The sequence below is a fragment of the Arvicola amphibius genome, chromosome 1, assembly GCF_903992535.2.
Source record: "Arvicola amphibius chromosome 1, mArvAmp1.2, whole genome shotgun sequence".
Classification (NCBI taxonomy): Eukaryota; Metazoa; Chordata; class Mammalia; order Rodentia; family Cricetidae; genus Arvicola; species Arvicola amphibius.
Genome location: NC_052047.1, coordinates 72,577,476 through 72,594,836, shown reverse-complemented (window position 1 = coordinate 72,594,836; position 17,361 = coordinate 72,577,476). Strand labels below are relative to the sequence as shown.

The 17,361-nt window shown below is 48.0% G+C and overlaps 1 protein-coding gene across 3 annotated transcripts in view; it reads left to right on the top strand.

Moving 5' to 3' along the window:
• Tns3 (tensin 3) overlaps positions 1–17,361 on the top strand; it is a 230,020-nt gene that overhangs the window by 73,706 nt on the left and 138,953 nt on the right. For 2 of the 3 annotated variants that reach the window (XM_038325227.1, XM_038325246.1), the window contains exon 4: positions 7,370–7,408. The exons of the other annotated variant lie outside the window; for it this stretch is intronic. The gene's annotated coding sequence lies outside the window, so the exon portion shown is untranslated. The remainder of the gene's footprint in view (positions 1–7,369; positions 7,409–17,361) is intronic. 3 annotated transcript variants of the gene reach the window in all.

The window sequence follows — 17,361 nt, the reverse complement described above, 5'->3', positions numbered from 1 at the left end:
TTATTGTTGGCTGTGATTGCTGGTGATACATTGCAGGGCTAATGACGAAGTCCCTGGGAAACTGTGGCTATGGTCTGAGGCATGGATTTTCCTGTGGAAATGGGTCTGCTTATTTTGAAGCAATTACAACCTGATCCTTGGCATTCTAAGTGAGGAGAATGGCTTTAGAGGAATTAATGTTTCTCTGAAGCCGTTGTGTTTATTAGCTTACCTTTTCTTCTGGTTCTTTAGAAAGCATTTTACCCATGATCATGTAAGCTTTGTTTTTCTGTATGGGAGATAAGACAAAGGTTAAAACACTAGCTGGACCCCGGTGTCTTCTGATGGTGGAGGTCTAGGATGGTCCCCTTTTCCCGTGTGCCTAAGAGCCCCGCGTGCAGACCTTGTCCTGTCCTTCCTCTCTGACCTTGGACTTTCAGACAGACCGTTTTGCCTGTCCCTGGACACATGGTTCTGTCCTGCAGTCCTTGTTAGATGTTGAGACTGGTGGAAGCAGGATGTCCCAGGGGACACCTTTTGTGTCCTTTCAGACTCTCATTTGATTTCTGATCTGGGGCCCATGTTGGGAGCATAGAGGATGTAGAGTGAGACTCGGCTGTTTTAATTCTGTTGCCTTCCCCGACAAGCCTTGCGTGGTTTGCCTGAAGCCAATGGAGACCCGAGCTCCCCTACCACGGCCCCTTCTCCTAAAACTCAGAAGCATGGAGGTGGAAGAGAGAACACTAAAGCCTTAAAAGCTGCGGCCAGCTCACGTCAGCCCAGCCAAAGCTGAGACAGCTGGGATGGACTTGTTGATAACTGTACCAGAGGCATAATCTTTCTTGACCTGTTACCTTTAAGAGAAACAGAAAGCCCCAGTTCCAGTAATTTCCCCTCCTTTTCTCCCATTCTGATGCCTTGATTGGGGCTGGCAGTCTGGCGTTTAATTACGTCTGCCCGGCTGGCTTGTTTCTCATGGGGATTAGAGCAGGCTAAATTGGTCTTTGCCATTTAGTGGATAACAGGGCTTCCTAAGGAATGTGAGCCTAATTAGGGATCCCAGGGTCATGCCTAGCAAAGAGATCCCAGGAGCAAAGGTAGAGAGGACTCTCTCTCTCTCTCATCCTTGGAAAAGTTAATAAATTCTCCACAGCAGCAGCCTGCATTTCAAGCCCTTGTCCCTGTGGATCCCTTGTTCTTGCAGGCTTTGGGGGTAGCTTGACCTTGGCATTCATTGGCCCTGGCCTCAGGCATTGGAACTGCTCCAGAAGTCACCATGAATGAGGAGACTTGTTGCTGCTTGGGGGTCTAGCCCCGACTGATGTTCTGAGCATGCTCTCGTTTTCCCAGACCTTTGATAACTAACTATTCAGCTCAACGATGCTCCCTTAAGGTATGGGGGAAAGCCCGACTCTCTGAACTGTATTTGTAAGAATGGTCATTTACGAGGTGAAGTTTATAAACGAAGTCACCAGAGTGGGTTCTAATCCCCTGTGACCTTTGTCCTTCCAAGAAGAATTTAAGACTCAGGTAGGGAGGCAGAAGACCATGTATGGGTACGGGGAGAGAGCAACTTCACAAGCCAGAAAGCAGCAGGAAACAGTCCTGAGTCACCTCAGCCAGTCTGTCAGTTGGCCTTCAAGGCTGAAGACATAAAAACCTCTATTGTTTAAGCCTTCTGTCTATGGGGCTTCACGGTGGCCCCAGCAGTCTAGCATGGACTGTATTAAAGTAATGTGTCCCTTTGCTAAGTGACAGGATCGGGGATGAGGAACTTCCCTCTTGATTCACCTCCTCCATATAGAGTGAGTGATAATCCTGGCGATAAAAAAAATTTACAACTTACCTTTTCTCAAGCTTAGTACAATGGACCAGTTCTTTGGTCAGTGATATTTGACATACGCTGTAAGGGCTATAAAGTGATAAAAGCGCTTCTTAGAAAACTCCTCTGCCCCAGATGCTACACTCAGCAGAGATGAGCACTGACCTGACCCCATTGCATTGTGGGTCTCAGTGACCAGTCACCAGCATCTCTGTGGGTCTCTCCCAAGCCCAGGCAGCCACAATATCTCTTCCACTCTCCTGCGTCGGTGTTGTTGCCATGGGTTTGGGGTCCTCTGGAAATGGGGTTACAGACAGTTGTGAGCTGCCATGTGGATGCTGGGAATTGAGCCTGGGTCCTCTGGAAGAGCAGTCAGTACAAAGCCATCTCTCCAGCCCCCACTTTCCTGATTATGAAGGAAATTGTTGCCCTTCTTTCTGGCTTGGTGTCGAAGCTGAAGTAAATTTTGCCTCCAGTGTTATGTAGCCGTGAGTCATTGTTCTGATCAAAGCGATTTCACGTTAACGTGAGCACCAAGATGGCTCTTTCAGTGCTGAGGTAGCTGGTGACTCACCTTTCTCCTCTGTTCCTTTATCTTGCTCCTGAAAGGTTGTTGGTGGATTTATTAGAAGTTATGTGCTTTTATTTATGGGTGCATTTGTTTCGTCCAGGGTGCGGTGCATGCTGGGCTCTGCCACACTGCAACCCCAGCCCCTGTGTGCCTTTGCTGAATGCCTTACATGACTGATGGCTGATATCGCTGGGTTGACTCTCCTTTCCACATCCCTGTGTGCGCATGCTTGATGCCAACTTCAGAGAGCCCTCCCATGGGCAGAATTACATGGAGAGCGAACGAGAAAAGGGGCCAGAAAGCACCCAGGCTTTCACTGTAGTGGTGAACCGGTCGTGGAAACTAGAGGAGCCTGTCTCTCCATTCTTCCCTCCAGAGTTCCGTGACGTTCTAGGAAACTCACTCACGGGACCCAACAGGATTGGGATTTTTAATGATTGACAAAAGGTTGAATTCACCTTTATTCTGTTTATGTAGTAGCATGTAGTGGTCACAACCATGCATCTCTTAGAGACACTGGCAGGAAAAGAATCACTCTTGACATGGCTTGGCTGAAATGTAATTTAGTCGAACATGACAGTTATTGCCGAATTCATGCTTTAATTGTGTGAATCAGAAGGAAGACAGGGTCTGCAGACTGTGTGTTTGTTTGAACTGGGCTGCCCTTTCGCTCTCTGGGAGCCACAGTCACAGTAGACCTGGTCCTCTCCTCACCCCAGAGGCTCCTGCTGGTCATGGTGAGGGGGCAGAGGCAGCTGGCTGTGGACGAGTCTTTATTTTTTAAGGTAGACTCACTTGTTGGTCAAAGCTCTGCCTTTTGTCCTAGCTTCAGGACTACAGGACTCATTGGGCATACTAATACACATGGATACATACATGAACATGCTCACAGACAGACATTCTGACACAGGGAAGACACACAAACACATGTTCCCACATGTGTACGCATATACACATCCACATATACACACTTAGCTACTCTCTCTGTCTCGCACAATAGAGCTCACTCACAGGACTCTCAAGACTTCTAATTAGACAGACTGTCAGACCAACACACACATTTCTCAAAAATGCTCAATTTGGCTGGACCATCACATATTCTACGCAAGCCTTGTATCATAGAACCCACCTCCTCACCTTCTGCCCTGTCCCTGAATTTTAAATATGCACACTGCCGTTCACATACTCACCCCTGGGACAGTCCTGAGTGGAAGGCAGTAGGCCCCTCCTGCTTCCGCCTTGGTGATCTGGCTGGCTCCGAGACAAGGTTATCAACATCAGCAGGTTCCAGGCACCCACACAGCCAGGTGTGGGTTGGACACAGCCTTGTTTGTTTGTGGTTGTCCTTGGTAACCACAGATTAGGCCACAGACCAAGCCAAGTAAAGGCCATAAAATGGCTCTTATGCAGGTCTCTCAGAGAGGCCCTGGGTCAGGGTAAGAGAAGGACATGAGTTCCAACATCTTATGCTCATAGCTCAGAGTGTAGCTCTCTCCTGGGATTTTCTGTAGCTGCCAGACCTGCCCCTTTACTGCCACCTTTTGTCCACCCTAAGTCCAGTGGGTGCTCTCATCAGTGGAGGGGAAGGCAACTGGGACCCAACTGCTGTCTTTCGTCTGTCTGAGGACCAGTTCTGCTTGATTCAGCGTCCCACGCTCAGGACAGAATATACTCGCTTTCTGTGTTAGTAGGGTTCAGAACCAAGAGCAGCAGACAGGTGTGTCTTATAGGACATTTATGGCGCTGACTTGAGCCTGTGCATGTGAGGCCCCCTGAGGGTGTGTCCTGCTGCTTGGAGCACAGCCTGCAGGCCTTTAGTCTCCGCCCTTCTGCAACTTGTTCACGACTAATGTATATTTAAAAAGTATGCCTTGGGTGGGCGGTGCATATCAAGGAGTCATACACCGAAGGAGCCATCCCAGCTCAGAGATTCCGGGGGTAGAAACACGTGTAGGATTGTACCTGAGGGTGGGTTGGCACTGGGCCCTTGTCCAAGTCCACTGCATTCGTGTGTGTTGCTCAGTGTTCAGTGCACTTCATGGCCTTGGGTAGATAGCCTGAACACAGCCTGGAGATAGCCCAGGTCTCCGTGTTTCCCTCCGTCATGTGGAAGGGGCTTCAGGACCAGAGTGTTTGATCAGAGCTGCAGCTGGGGATAAGTCAGAAACAGATACCATGAGGTGACATTCTGATCTGGACCCTGGGTAGCAATCCTTTTTCTGACAGCTTATCAACTGCCGCTCTTGCTATGTCACCTGGCTCTTCATCCTCAGGAGATGGAGTTGGGGAGGTAGGCAGGTGGTTCTGCAGGTGACAGGGAAAAGAGCAGCAATGATGATAAACCCTAGAGCTTTCTAGGCTCCCATGAGGAGAAGGAAGTGTGGAGAAACTGTGTCCTGCTTTTCTAGACAGTTTGGATGGAAGGTGGAACCTACAAGCCTACAAAAGCAGCCAGAGAGCCCAATCACAGAACTGCTGAGCGCGCACATGTTTCTTAGTGCCAAGGAGACTGGCATGGACCAGGAACACTGGTATCCTGAGAGAGGCAGCCTCTGTTCATGGTTTCCGACTGTGGGCAATTGCCCTCCTTATTCCAAACAAGGAGGAAGAAACTGGAAATACTGGTTACGTCCTGGTGTCTCCTGTCCTGATACCTGCTGATAGCTATATTGGGAAGACACATCTTGATGCGTTTCCTTGATTGTAGATGGTCTGTCCGGAACTTTATTGAGTAACTCTACTCATTTGCAGTCCTAGGACTCCACCCTGAACACCACTTGTTTATATAGGAATGTGGGATACAGAAAACATCTGACCCCCCCCATTTGTCTATTTTAGACAATGTCTCATTGTGTGTCCTTGCCCGGTTTGAACTCTCTACACAGATCAGGCTGGCTTGAAACTGACAGATTCACCTGCTTCTATTTCCCAAGTTCTGGACTTAAAGACAATGCTCATGGCCAGTCTTTAGCTGTTGTTAAACTCAAGTTTCTGGTGTGGCATAGGAACTCCTTCTACGATCCTTTTGGTCAATTACTTGAAAATATTGATAAAGTTTATATTTAGGGTAGTTTTCAGTATATAGAAAATTAAGCACTTGTTTGGTGAATTTAAAAGTCTGTGTAGGGACTGGAGAGATGGCTCAGCGGTTAAGAGCATTGCCTGCTCTTCCAAAGGTCCTGAGTTCAATTCCCAGCAACCACATGGTGGCTCACAACCATCTGTAATGTGGCCTGCAGGAAGAATACTGTATACATAATAAAAACAAATAAATAAATATTTTAAAAAAATATAAAAGTCTGTGTAATGCAGACTGCTTAATGACTCAAAATCGATACATTGTTAACCAAGGTCCACAACCTATAGTGTAGGTAGGGAGTTTATTGGGTGTTGCTCATTCCGCGAGTTTGGACTGTTGTCAGTGACATGTACCCACCATGACAATGTCAGTCCAATAGTTCAGCTGCTCTCAGCATTTGTCTGGTTTTCCTCTTACTCATCTCTCCCCTTAGCCCCTGAAAACCACTCATATTTCACTGTTTCTGTGGTTGTGTGTTTTCTAGAAGGTCATAGTTGGACTCAACGTAGCAGGTGGCATCTTCAGGTTGGCTGCTTCATCTTAGTGACAGACATTTAATGTGCCTCTGTGTCCTCTCATGCCCTCTCAGGCCATTTCTGCGTGGTGATGAGTATCATTCCGTGTTGTGGAACTCAGGTGACATCCTAAGGAAGAGCCTGGTTCCTCATGCGTTCCTTACCAGTGTGACTGTCACAAGGCACCAGGATGCCTGTGTGCCCCAACTGCAGGCTTGCTGGAATGGAGTGAATCATAGCATTCTATTAACCATGGGGTCCAGCCTAGTCACCGTCCTGTAAGGTCCCGTTACCAGCTCCCTGCGTTTCCAAAGCCACATTTCAGTTTTCACTTTACATTTATTTATGGACTCCTTCCCCCACCCACCTACCAAAATTTAATATGGACATGTGGAGCCAAGGACACACAGATTTGAATTAGGTGTTTCTCTGCCTGCCGGTTGCTGTCTGAGTCCAGAGTTGCTGAGGATGTAGTTGAGGGAGAGGTGAGGTGCAAAAACAGAGGACCCCTGTCTCTGCCAAGAACATGAGTCATGATCTTGGTGGAATAATGGCGTGTCCCAGATGGATGAGTGGCCATGTGTCACATGTTTCTTGAGAAACTTACTGGGCAAGATAAGCAGGAGGCCTATAAATAATGTCCCCATCAGGGACCAAGGTCATACTGCTGCCTGAACTGCAGTGACCAGTCAGGCCCCTCGTGTCTCCTTCTTTGCCAGTTCCAGAAAACTCCTAGAGAACTGGAATGAGCCAGGGGTCTGAAGTGGGAGAGCGAGGAGAAAGGTCACGGGGGCAAGGTCCTCGGATGCCTCCCAAAGGAAGGAGAAGCCAGTCCAATGCCTTGACTCCCACAGGGACTTTTAACTGAGGGCCGCAGCATTCTCTGTCTCTGTGTTCCCACTGCTCTTTGAGCCTTCACAGCTGCCTGGCCAATAAGGTGCTGCTCTGAGCTGGGGGATTAACTGAGGTCTCGCAGCTTTGCCTGGGATGCTTTAGTGAGAGTCCAAGGGAAGTTCTTTCCCATTTTACGTGGTGACACAGTCGACAGGAATAAATACGTACAGACTCCATTTTCAGTTTTGTATGCACAGATCATAGACAGTTATAGAGAAAGCAGCCCAGAGGAAATCCGTCCCTGAGTGGGACTGTAAAGACTGTGGGCAACTTGAAACCACCCTTCAGAGCCCTCCACCTTCTCTGGGTCCCACTTCTCATGTTCCCCAATGAGGAAGAGCCGTTTCTGGAATTCTCAAGAGGGTTCCCAACTTCCGCAGGGTTAGCAGAGTGTAGGTTCTGTTGAGTCCCGGCATCCCGACACAACCACAGCCTAAGGGAACCCGCTTTGGCTACTGTGCCCCTTGTTGCCTGAGAACCCCTTGCTCATGTCTCTTTTCCCTTTCAAGGTGGCGGTTCCCTGCTCTGTGCAAGTCCACCCGGGCCAGGTAAGACCGTCACTTCCCTTTGGGACTTGGTGTGAGCAGGTAGGGTGGTCTTCCTGTTTGTTCAAGCTCTGTTCTCCCTGGGGACTTTGCTCACCTAGAGGGTGGAAGTACACTCTCGTTTGTTTTCATTAAGATCGAAAATCCTATTGGACTAGGTGGCTCACACCCTTAGTCCCAGCACTCAGGAGGCAGAGGTAGGCGGATCTCTCTGAGTTCGAGGGTAGCCTGGTCTATAGAGTAAGATGGGACAGCCAGGACTATACAGAGAAACCCTGTCTCGAAAAACAAACAAACAACAAACAAAAAGGTGGAAAATCCCTGTGCCCATTTGTAGTGGCAAACTTCAGGATCAGTAGCGTTTACCCTTGGGGCTTGCCCCCCTGGCGAAAGGTACCTAAGCTGTCTTTAGTGCCAGTACCAGTGTCCCAGGGTGGCTTTGTAAGTGTCCCAACAATGCCAGCAAGGTCACCTCTGACACGTGCTGTGCCCTGCTTTTTATCGCACTGACAGTAAACATAGCAACACTTTCTCTTTGATGCGTCATTAGGTGAATGTAAAATTTCCCTCTGCTTCTTAAATGAGTCTGCTTTGTGTGCCATGGCCACCTGCCTTCTAGTGACTTCTTAACTGGGAGGAGGCCTGTGGACTGGGAAGTGGAGAACAAGGTAGTCTTCTTACTGTCAGTCAGGAGTGGCCCTGAAGAGGCCACTGTTTGGCTGCCTATGGCTGTTTGTGGAGCACACACTGCCCTAGCCTTACTTGTGAGGGAAAGAAGTGGCCTGCCATCTCTCCCAAGGTGCCTTTTGTGTATTGCTTGACTTTTCCCTTCTGGATGGGGTCATGCTGCCACCCTGCTTCTCCTATATGTAGGACCCGGTGGCTCAGTTGGTGTCTTTGCTTGTTTTCCTGCCTTCATGTCATTGTGGACAGAGCCCAGAGCTCTCTAGACATGAGGCTGGTGCTGTGTCTCTCGTAGGGTGGTAGGACGTTCTCTGAGGGCTCAGCTGAGAGGTGGCATAGCAGCCTTGTTCTCCCGGAGAAGCCACACTCAGACTCCGCCTCACTGCTGAGCCTCAGCTTCCTTCTGTTTCCAGTGAGGGTGGTGCTGGTCCGTGACCTAGCTGGCAGCCAAGCAAAAGCCAAGGGATGCTGGATTGGCACATCACAGATGCCTCATTCACAAGATGGCTGTTGTGACTTGCCCCTTTGAGTGCGCTCAAAGGTCTCCTTCCTCTGGGAATGTAAGCTATGCATCTGACGTCATTGGAGGGATTTCTACCCAACTATAAAGACCATGCCGGAGCACTGAGTACAGAGTACTGTATGCTTAAATCCAGGCTGCTGTGCTGGTTTCAGGGCTGCCTAGGGCCATTGCCACTCCCTCCCCTTCACTTCTCTGTAAACTGCATAGTCAGGGTCCTGAGACATGTCTGCCTGTCTTTGTTATAAGTGTAAGGGTACCTAGATGTATGTATTATGCCTACCTATAATTATTATGTTTGTATGAATATGTGTATTATACATGCATTCGTTGTTTTTATATGAATATATATTATATTTATAAATGTTGTATTTATTGTTTATACTTTTCCTGTGTGTGTATATTGTATATAATTACTGATTGCTATGCCTATGAATTTGCATGCATGTCTGTTAAATGATTTTTATGTATACTTGATTGTGTATATTTATACATATACATAAATATAAAACATACATTGCTTAAGTTCTGAGAAATACATTGCTAGCTGGTGTTTACACAGACTGAGGTGGTATAACCAAACGTAATAGCATAGCTGATGCTTACTTTTAAAAAAATGTTTTAAGCTTCTTTCGTTAACATCTAACACCCAAATACACACACACACACACACACACACACACACACACACACACACGCACGCACGCACGCACGCACAAGCTGAGGCTACCGTTGTCCCTGCTGCCTACACTCGGCTGTGTGTTGCAGTCTCCCTTGTGTGACACCTGCACCACGGGAGGGTCTTGTCCCTGCAGTCCTCAGCATTATTTCTTAGTTCAGAAAGCATCTAATATTCCTTGTACTTCTGGCCCCGTGTGGGCTGAGAACCCTCTCACGTTGGCCATGGACGTTGAATTGGCTTGGACACGCTTTCAGATGGCACGGGGAGAACACTAAACATGTGACTGGTCAGGTTACCTGAGAACAGTTTTGTTTTCCTGGTTGTCATTCGCTGAGTAATTTCTCTGTGTCTGACACTTTGCCTCCTGAGGTCACCTCTGAGACTTAGTCAAGTCCTGAAGGTCGTTCAGATGTGGTGTCTTTAGCTGCAGCTGTGCACTTGCTGAGGCTAGAGCGACATCTTCACTGTGACTGTTCTGGAGTTAGTCACAACCTGGGTCCTAACAGCCCTAACAAGCTAGGCTTGGCCACCCATCCTCAACATGTCAGTTAAAGAGACAAATAACCGGAAGAACCAGGGAAAGAAAACTTACACAGTGTGCTCACTGAGGTTTGGTACACCCCCATCCCCACCCCCAGTCTGTCTTCATGGGCACTGATACGCAGTTAGGTCTAAACAGAGGTTTACATAGATGAGCAATCCTGGTCAAGGTTGGTCCTATGTGTCATCTCGGGTCTTTTCTCTCCCACAAGGTGGTCTGACTAGTTGCCAGAACCGTGTGAACCCTTCCTGGGAGAGTCCTCGGACTGGCACCAGGCTTTAGCTTTCCCCTTCTCCCAGCGTGAGTTTCCTGGGGGAAGTTCCAATTCCTTGGGAGCCTTTGTCTCAGCAGTCTGGTAGGCTAAGGGAGGGCCACTCTGGGCTCTTTAGAATATCTTCCCTCCCGCCAGGATGGTTACAGTGCTGCTTCTAGTGTTTAGTGTAACTCATTTGTAAAACAAGGAGCTGTCTTGTGCAAAACTGCTCACTTAGTAAAAGTGGGGAGGAAATTAGTGGTTATTTAGGGCTGCTGTATTTCCTGTCCAGGACTGGTGACCATCTCATGAATTCACAGGCACGTGTGTGGGATGCCCATTCTGGGACCAGTATCTGCAGACGCTCTTCCAGGGTTCACTGCTCGTGGATGAACTTGACAAGCAGAGGTTTTGTTGTCCTGTGTCTTCTGAGTCCCATATTCCTGGTCTCAGTGTCGTCTGAGCTGACATGACACACACATCCTCTGGGATACTCTGGCTCTTTCTGCCTGTGTGACCTTAGGGGTTCTGGTGGCTCAGCAGACCTCCAGGTTGGGGAGCAGGTGGCCTGCGTGCCTTCTGGGTGTGCTGTATGCAGCTGTAGCGGGCAGTTGCTTCTGAGGCCTTTTGCCTTGCCCGTGCCTCTGTCCTGCTGCCTGCACCTCCTGCCCTGCTGCTGTGACCTGTGCTGGTGGCCTTTTCTCCACCTGTAGCGTGTGCTGCCTCCCTCTGTTTGGTAGGTGTGAACCTGTAGAGTTCACATCATCCAGCACATTTCAGCTCAGCGAGCCGCCAGGTTTCTGAACTCCTGGAGTGATAAGGTTTGGGGAGTGACAGTTGGAAACTCTGGCAGATTTCATTGTCCTGGACAGTAAGAAGGGCACCATGAGCCTTGCCAGATGGACTGAGTGACAGCCTTTGATCAGTGACTGACTCTAGGGATGCCATTTATTGGTGGGAACAAAGGTGCCTTCATGATGGGGTGAGGGACCTTTGGAACGGCTGCCAGTCGTTTACCTGTGATGCTTGGCCTTCTGGCTTTTTTTTTCCTGATGGCAGAACCTGTTTGTCCTCCTGGCTTCCAGCAGTGGGATGTGAGGTTAGAATAATACATGAACTGAGAGGTAGTTGTGGTTGAGAAGAGGAGCTGGAAGGCAGACCTCTCTCTGTAAATCATGACGTTGTTGATGAGGCAGGCGTGCAGGCTGTGAGTTCCTGTGAGTCTGTGTGAAAAGAAAACCATGGTGATTGGCCGTGTGTGTGTGTGTGTGTGTGTGTGTGTGTGTGTGTGTGTGAGAGTGACAATGAGTACAGGGTTTTGTACATGTTAGGCAACTCCTCTATCAGGGAGCTACAAGAGGACTGTTACAGCCCTTCATTCGTTTTCATCTTTGAGACAGGGTTCCACCAAGTTGCTGAGGCATGCCTCGAACTCGTGCTTCCTCTCTTAGCCTCCACGGCAATGAGGACCACAGGCCTGTGCCACACGCCCTGGATAAAGCCAGGCACTTTGTAAGGATGGAAAAAGGGGGAAACATATATAGGAAATACAGAGGAAGTTGATCCAGGTGATAGAACATGTCCTGACCCAGAGCTGTCTTGTGGTTGTCAAGGTTTGCTTCATGGTAACTTTATTCAGACCCAAACCCATATGTGAATAGTGCGATAGGGTTTTCAGAAATGTTGAGGGGCGTTGTGGGTTTATGGTCTATTTAAATCTACTTATATATGATGAGAGAGGCAGGACCTGCAGCTTAGCTGTTCTGTACACCTACATATGTATACATGTATGTGGTCACATGTATATGTAAGGAATAGAATGTACTTACAAGTGTCAGATTAAACGTAACTCTGGTCCTATCCAGTCCATGGCACAGAGAATCCTATGATGTTGATCTGGGTTTCTTTTCTGTGAAATGGCGTGTCACCACTTTCCTGTGGGGGCCCTGTAGAGACCAAGAGATGTGTTAAAATAGCGCTACCTGGGCATGGTGATACATGTCTTTAGTTTTCCAGAACTCGGGAGGCAGAGGCAGGAAGATTTCTGTGAGTCTGAAGCCAAGTTCCTGGCCAGATAGCAAGTTATACACAGTGAGACCCTGTCTCAAAGAAACATCAAAACCAATTGAAACAAAAAAACCAAGCAAACATATAAACACACAAAAGGTTTCCAGTGTCCTCACGCTACACGGAACACACAGGTTAAATGCAAAGCCTGCTTTGCTTTTCTTTGAATTGAAGAGGACAATGAAGTCTTTGAGTTTTGTGGTTTTGCTGTTTGCTTTGTGTTGTTATCTTGTTGTTTTGGCGTCTGACAGGGAGAACCAGTCCGATGAGCTCTGGAGAAATAAATCCTCTACTTCCTGAGGGCAAGGGTATGGAGGTCATGCAACGTTGGTGTCCAGAGGATCCTCTGTGGAGACCGGGCACTCGAAGCCTGGGCGTGGGGTAGCACTGTCAGATGGGTGTATGTGCATCTCTTGTGAGACCTAACCACGCTCTAAACAGTAACCTGACAGCTTTCTGCTTAAGTGCAGAGGCAAATGGTGTATATACACACACACACACGCACACACGCACACGCACACGCACACGCGCGCGCGCACACACACACACACATATTGGTCGTGCTTTTACTTCACGTACTGTCCTAGGGAGTAGGTTTGTATCAGTCACCAGGGAATCCTGATTGCACATGCAGGAGTGGCTTTTCATGTTGGAAAGCAGGAGAACCCTGGAGATCGAGGATCTGGGGAGACTGAGCAGGTTGAAGTGGAATAAGCAAAGGCAGGGAAGTGGCTTATATCCATGCTGGTGTGACTTATCCTAGGTCACATGACTATAAAGTGGGCAGGCTGTGTGGTCAGCAGCACCTGGGGAGCTCTCGTTCTTGTTTGCCTAAGAGCCTCAGGCCCGTTTCTTACCAGCTGGTTCCTGTCTGGTCTTCCTGCCCTCTCCACTTTGCTAAGGCGTGGGCGTCGAACCTCTTGTTCTGCCTCCTCCCAGAAAGCTCTAGTGTGCATTGCAGGTGGCTTGGTTCAGTGCAAGTTCAAGGAGGCACAGAACCCAGAGATAGTCAGAGCTCTTGCTGGGAAGTTAGAGAGTATAGAGACAACTAAAAATGATTGTAGTTGCACCTCTTTCAGACCTGTAACTCAGGGAAGGTGGACATGCAGGACATCCACACGGGGAAATATGCAGGTGTTTTTATAGGGTTTCTGCTGCTGTGGAGAGACACCATGACCACGGCAACTCTAAGAAAGGAAAACATTTAATTGGGGTTGGCTTACAGTTTCAGAGATAGAGTCCACTATCATCATAGCAGCATGTAGGTAGACTTGGTGCTGGAGAAGGAGCTGAGAGTTCTAGCTACATCTTGATCTTCAGGCAGCAGAAGGAGACTGTGTATCATACTCTGGGCATAATGAGACCTCAAAACCCATTCCCATAGTGACACATGTCCTCCAATAAGGCCACACCTCCTCATAGTGCTACTCCTTATGGGTCAAGCATTCAAACACATGAATCTATTTTGGCTGTACCTGTGTAAAGCACCGCAGCAAGAAAAAGGCCATGTGATGGTGGAGGCAGAGATGGAAGCAAATGTGTCTCTAACATCTCAGGACCACAGTGGCTGTGTTTAAGGTGCAAGAGGCAGGGCCAGCATTGAGGTCTGAGAGGGGTGTGGCTCTGCAGACTCCAGTCTCTCATTTTTTTGTCCCATATATGGGGGAGGGGGGAAATAAATGCCCGTGGTTTTAGGGTATGCAGTGTGGGATCCTTGTTCTAGTGTCTTGGGAAGCCAATACTCTAGGAGACATTGTCATATTGCTTAATTGTTCCCTAGACAACTGTGGACTGAGTGGAGAGGAAGCCACTCTGGCTGCAGAGCAGTGGTGTAGCCTTCCCAGGAAGAGCACATAGCGGGCATGGAGTCAGAGAGGCTCTGGTGAGGTAGAGTACAGAGAGAAAGTTCATAGAAACAGACACAGCCTTTGGCTTTAATCTGTCAGGGGCATTGGGTAGAACGTTGACACCTGTTTCTCCAGGAATCTTCAGGGAAGGACAGCAGAGCCGTCCTCCTAGGGCTTCCTATCTCGCCAACAGGGATGGAGTGAGCAACATCCCGGTAGGCCAGCCAGGACCAGGCCAGTGTTCATGGATGGTTCCCTGGGATGCCTGATTTGAGCTTAGACCTTTGTCCACCTGGGACTTGTTTCAGCTCTGCTCTAAAGGATCCAAAATGTTGTTACCCTGGAGGCCCAGGTCTTTGGGAAGTCTGTGACACTTCCCCCTCAGTCACAAGCCAGACTTTGATCCTCCTGCCTTTTCTTTGATTTCACCATTCCCTACCACACCTGAAATAACATCCATCTTTTGACTGTGTCCAACTGTGAGGCTTTTAGTGTTCTGGATTTCTGGGAAGGGCAGCCCCAGAGAGGAGGTTCCTGGCAGCCTGGTGCTGTCATCTGTAGCTGGGAGCTACAAGTCTCAGCACCGATCCTACTAGGAAATGGAAAATCCCCCAACAAACACACTGGACAAAGCCAGCCTCCCAAATGCAGCCTGTCACCCGCATTTGCAAGCCAGGTTGGTTCTGGCTTTGAGCTATTGTCCCCATCTCTGCAGGTGGAAGGATTGTGATGCAAGACCAGGACGTGTTGACCTTTGGTGGTGTCAGCTTCCGCCCAAGGGGAACACAAAGCCTTAGCTAATGACTAAATACCTGCGCTGGGCTGAGGGCCTGGGTTCTCACCACTCTGTCCTCTCACGGTGTAGATTTGAGGCTGGCAGAGTGAGAAGCGAGACTGGCAGGGTGACAGCCCTTGTCCCTATGGCCCCCTACTCCTCCTCTCCTCTGATTCCCTGAGGATCAGCTCCAAAGCCGCTTCCTCTTAAATATTGACCTGAATCCCCAGGATGCTATAGCCTGTTTCTGAAGGACTCACAGGAAGCAGGGATTTGAGTGACGGGAATGCTGCCAAATCTGGTGGCTACTTTGCCCTGCAGTGAGCCAGACAAGTCCGCTAAATGGGATTCCTTTCTTTTTCTCATGGCCATGCATATTAATATGGAAACATTGAAGATAGTGACCGTGTTTGATCTTTGAAGGAAGGAACTATGACTACTGAGTGGAGTCAAATGCCTATTTGTTTTCCTCCAGTTAAGCATTTAGAAAATATCTTTACTAATTATTTGAGGATTTCATATAATCTATTTTTATCATTTTCACCTTTCTCTTCCCACAACTCCTCCCAGATCTACCCCCACCTCCGTATCCCCTTCAAACTAAGTTATTATTATTATTATTATCATCATTATTACTATTTTTAAGTAATAATAAGTCCATAAAGATCAATATGTGCTACCCATACATATATACTCCTATGTGTGGGGCCGTGCACTGGAGCATGGTCAGCCTACCATGTTAAAAACATGGCTCTCCCTCACCCAGAAGACATCAGCTGTCTGTAACTCCCCAGTTAGAGATGGGGCTCATGAACCGCTTTCTGTGTCCATGCTGGAATGTTGACGGGCTTGGTCTTGCTCAGGTCTTGTGCAGGCAACGGTAGCTGCTATGAAGTCATGAATGGAGGGATCCAGTTACGTCCAGCAGGCACAATTCCTTGCTCCAGACCTCCCCAGCGTCTTGGCTTTTGTAATCATTCCACCGCCATCCCTTCTGTAATGGTTCTGAGCCTTGGTGGAAAGAGATAAAGATGTCACAGCTGTGGCTGAAAACTCTACTGACCCTCATCCTCTGCATTTTGATCCGTTGTCAGTTTCTGTGTTAACCACTGTCCAAAGACTCCTTGGGTGAGGTCTGAGAGCCACAGTGTTCTATGGGTAGAGAGATCTGAGTTCATAGGCAGTTTGGTTCATTATGCTTGTTTTAGCAGAATAATAACCAGATTCTCCACTGGGGCCAGTGAGCTCCCAGCCATGGGCTCTTGGCCAGATTTACAGTAACAGGTGTGTTTTTCTGCCTGCAGTGTAGGCCTTAACTGTGATTAGAAAGCAAAAGTAACATTCTTGTTCATGTTGCACCCATGGACAGATCTGGCCTCACCAGGGTCATTATTGTAGTTCCCGGGGTTCATAGCTGGGTAAGACTGTTAATGACTATGTCCCCACATATCCTCTAGTACTGTGAAAGCTAGCCAGCAGCAAGGAAGCTTCTTAGCCAGCACCTGCTTCATTTCTCCACATCCTATGACTAAAGTGTATGGTGTCTTCAGTCATAGGACTTACCATAAAGTTCTGTTAGAAATTGTAAACAGAGACTTCTCATTTGTTTCCTGGCCGCCAAGACCCGAATAATCATACAGAAACTATATTAATTACAACACCATTTAGCCAGTGACTTAGGCATATTCATAGCTAGCTCTTACATCTTAACCCATTTCTATTATTTTGTCTTTTGTCATGAGGCTGTGACTTACCAGATAAGGTTCCGGGATCTGACTCCTTCAGCAGCTACGTGACTTCTCCTTGACTCTGCCTTCTTTCTTTATGTATCTTTGTTTGGACTCCTGCCTAACTATATTCTGCCCTGCCATAGGCTGAGGTAGCTTCTTTATTAACAAATGGTAATAAAACATATTCACAGCATACAGAGGAGAGCCCCACATCAGGACACCTTACTTAATTTTTATTTCCTGAATTGGAAAGCTGTTATGTTATTGTGTGTCCTGGTGACATTGTAAAGAGGTGGGACATTTGTTGGCATAGTATTTCAATAGTCTGAGAGCATTCTACCTTCAAAAGGGGTGTCCAGCAAGATACCATTCCCTGCTCCCTGAATTTGTATCAGTGGCTTGTCTGAGAGCCCTGAGTTGACCTCAGGCTCCTTCCTCACTTACATGTGGCTCTTTTGGCCTTTTTCCACCCTGCTTCCTTCATGTGTTGGGAAGGAGATTACTGTGTCTGTGATCTCCTGTGATTACAGAGTCTACTCGGAGAAGCAGGTGCCTTTAGTTTCCTGGATCACTGAGAACACGTTTGAGTGCTTTCTGCTGCAGCAGGCTGCTGTATTTTGGAAGTCTGGAGCTTGCAGATATCAGCATATGCTGTCATAACTGTGTTCCCTGAGTACACTGGGAACTTCCCCTACATGAGTAGCTTCTGTAGAAAAAAAGTTGCTTTGTGTTTTACTGGAAGCTGTCATTTTCATAGACTTGATTATAAAGGAAGAGTAAGGAAATTTGTGTGTAATTGAATGTTTAATTCCATGGATGCCTTACATTTGAGCAAAACATTCACACCTCTAGGGCTT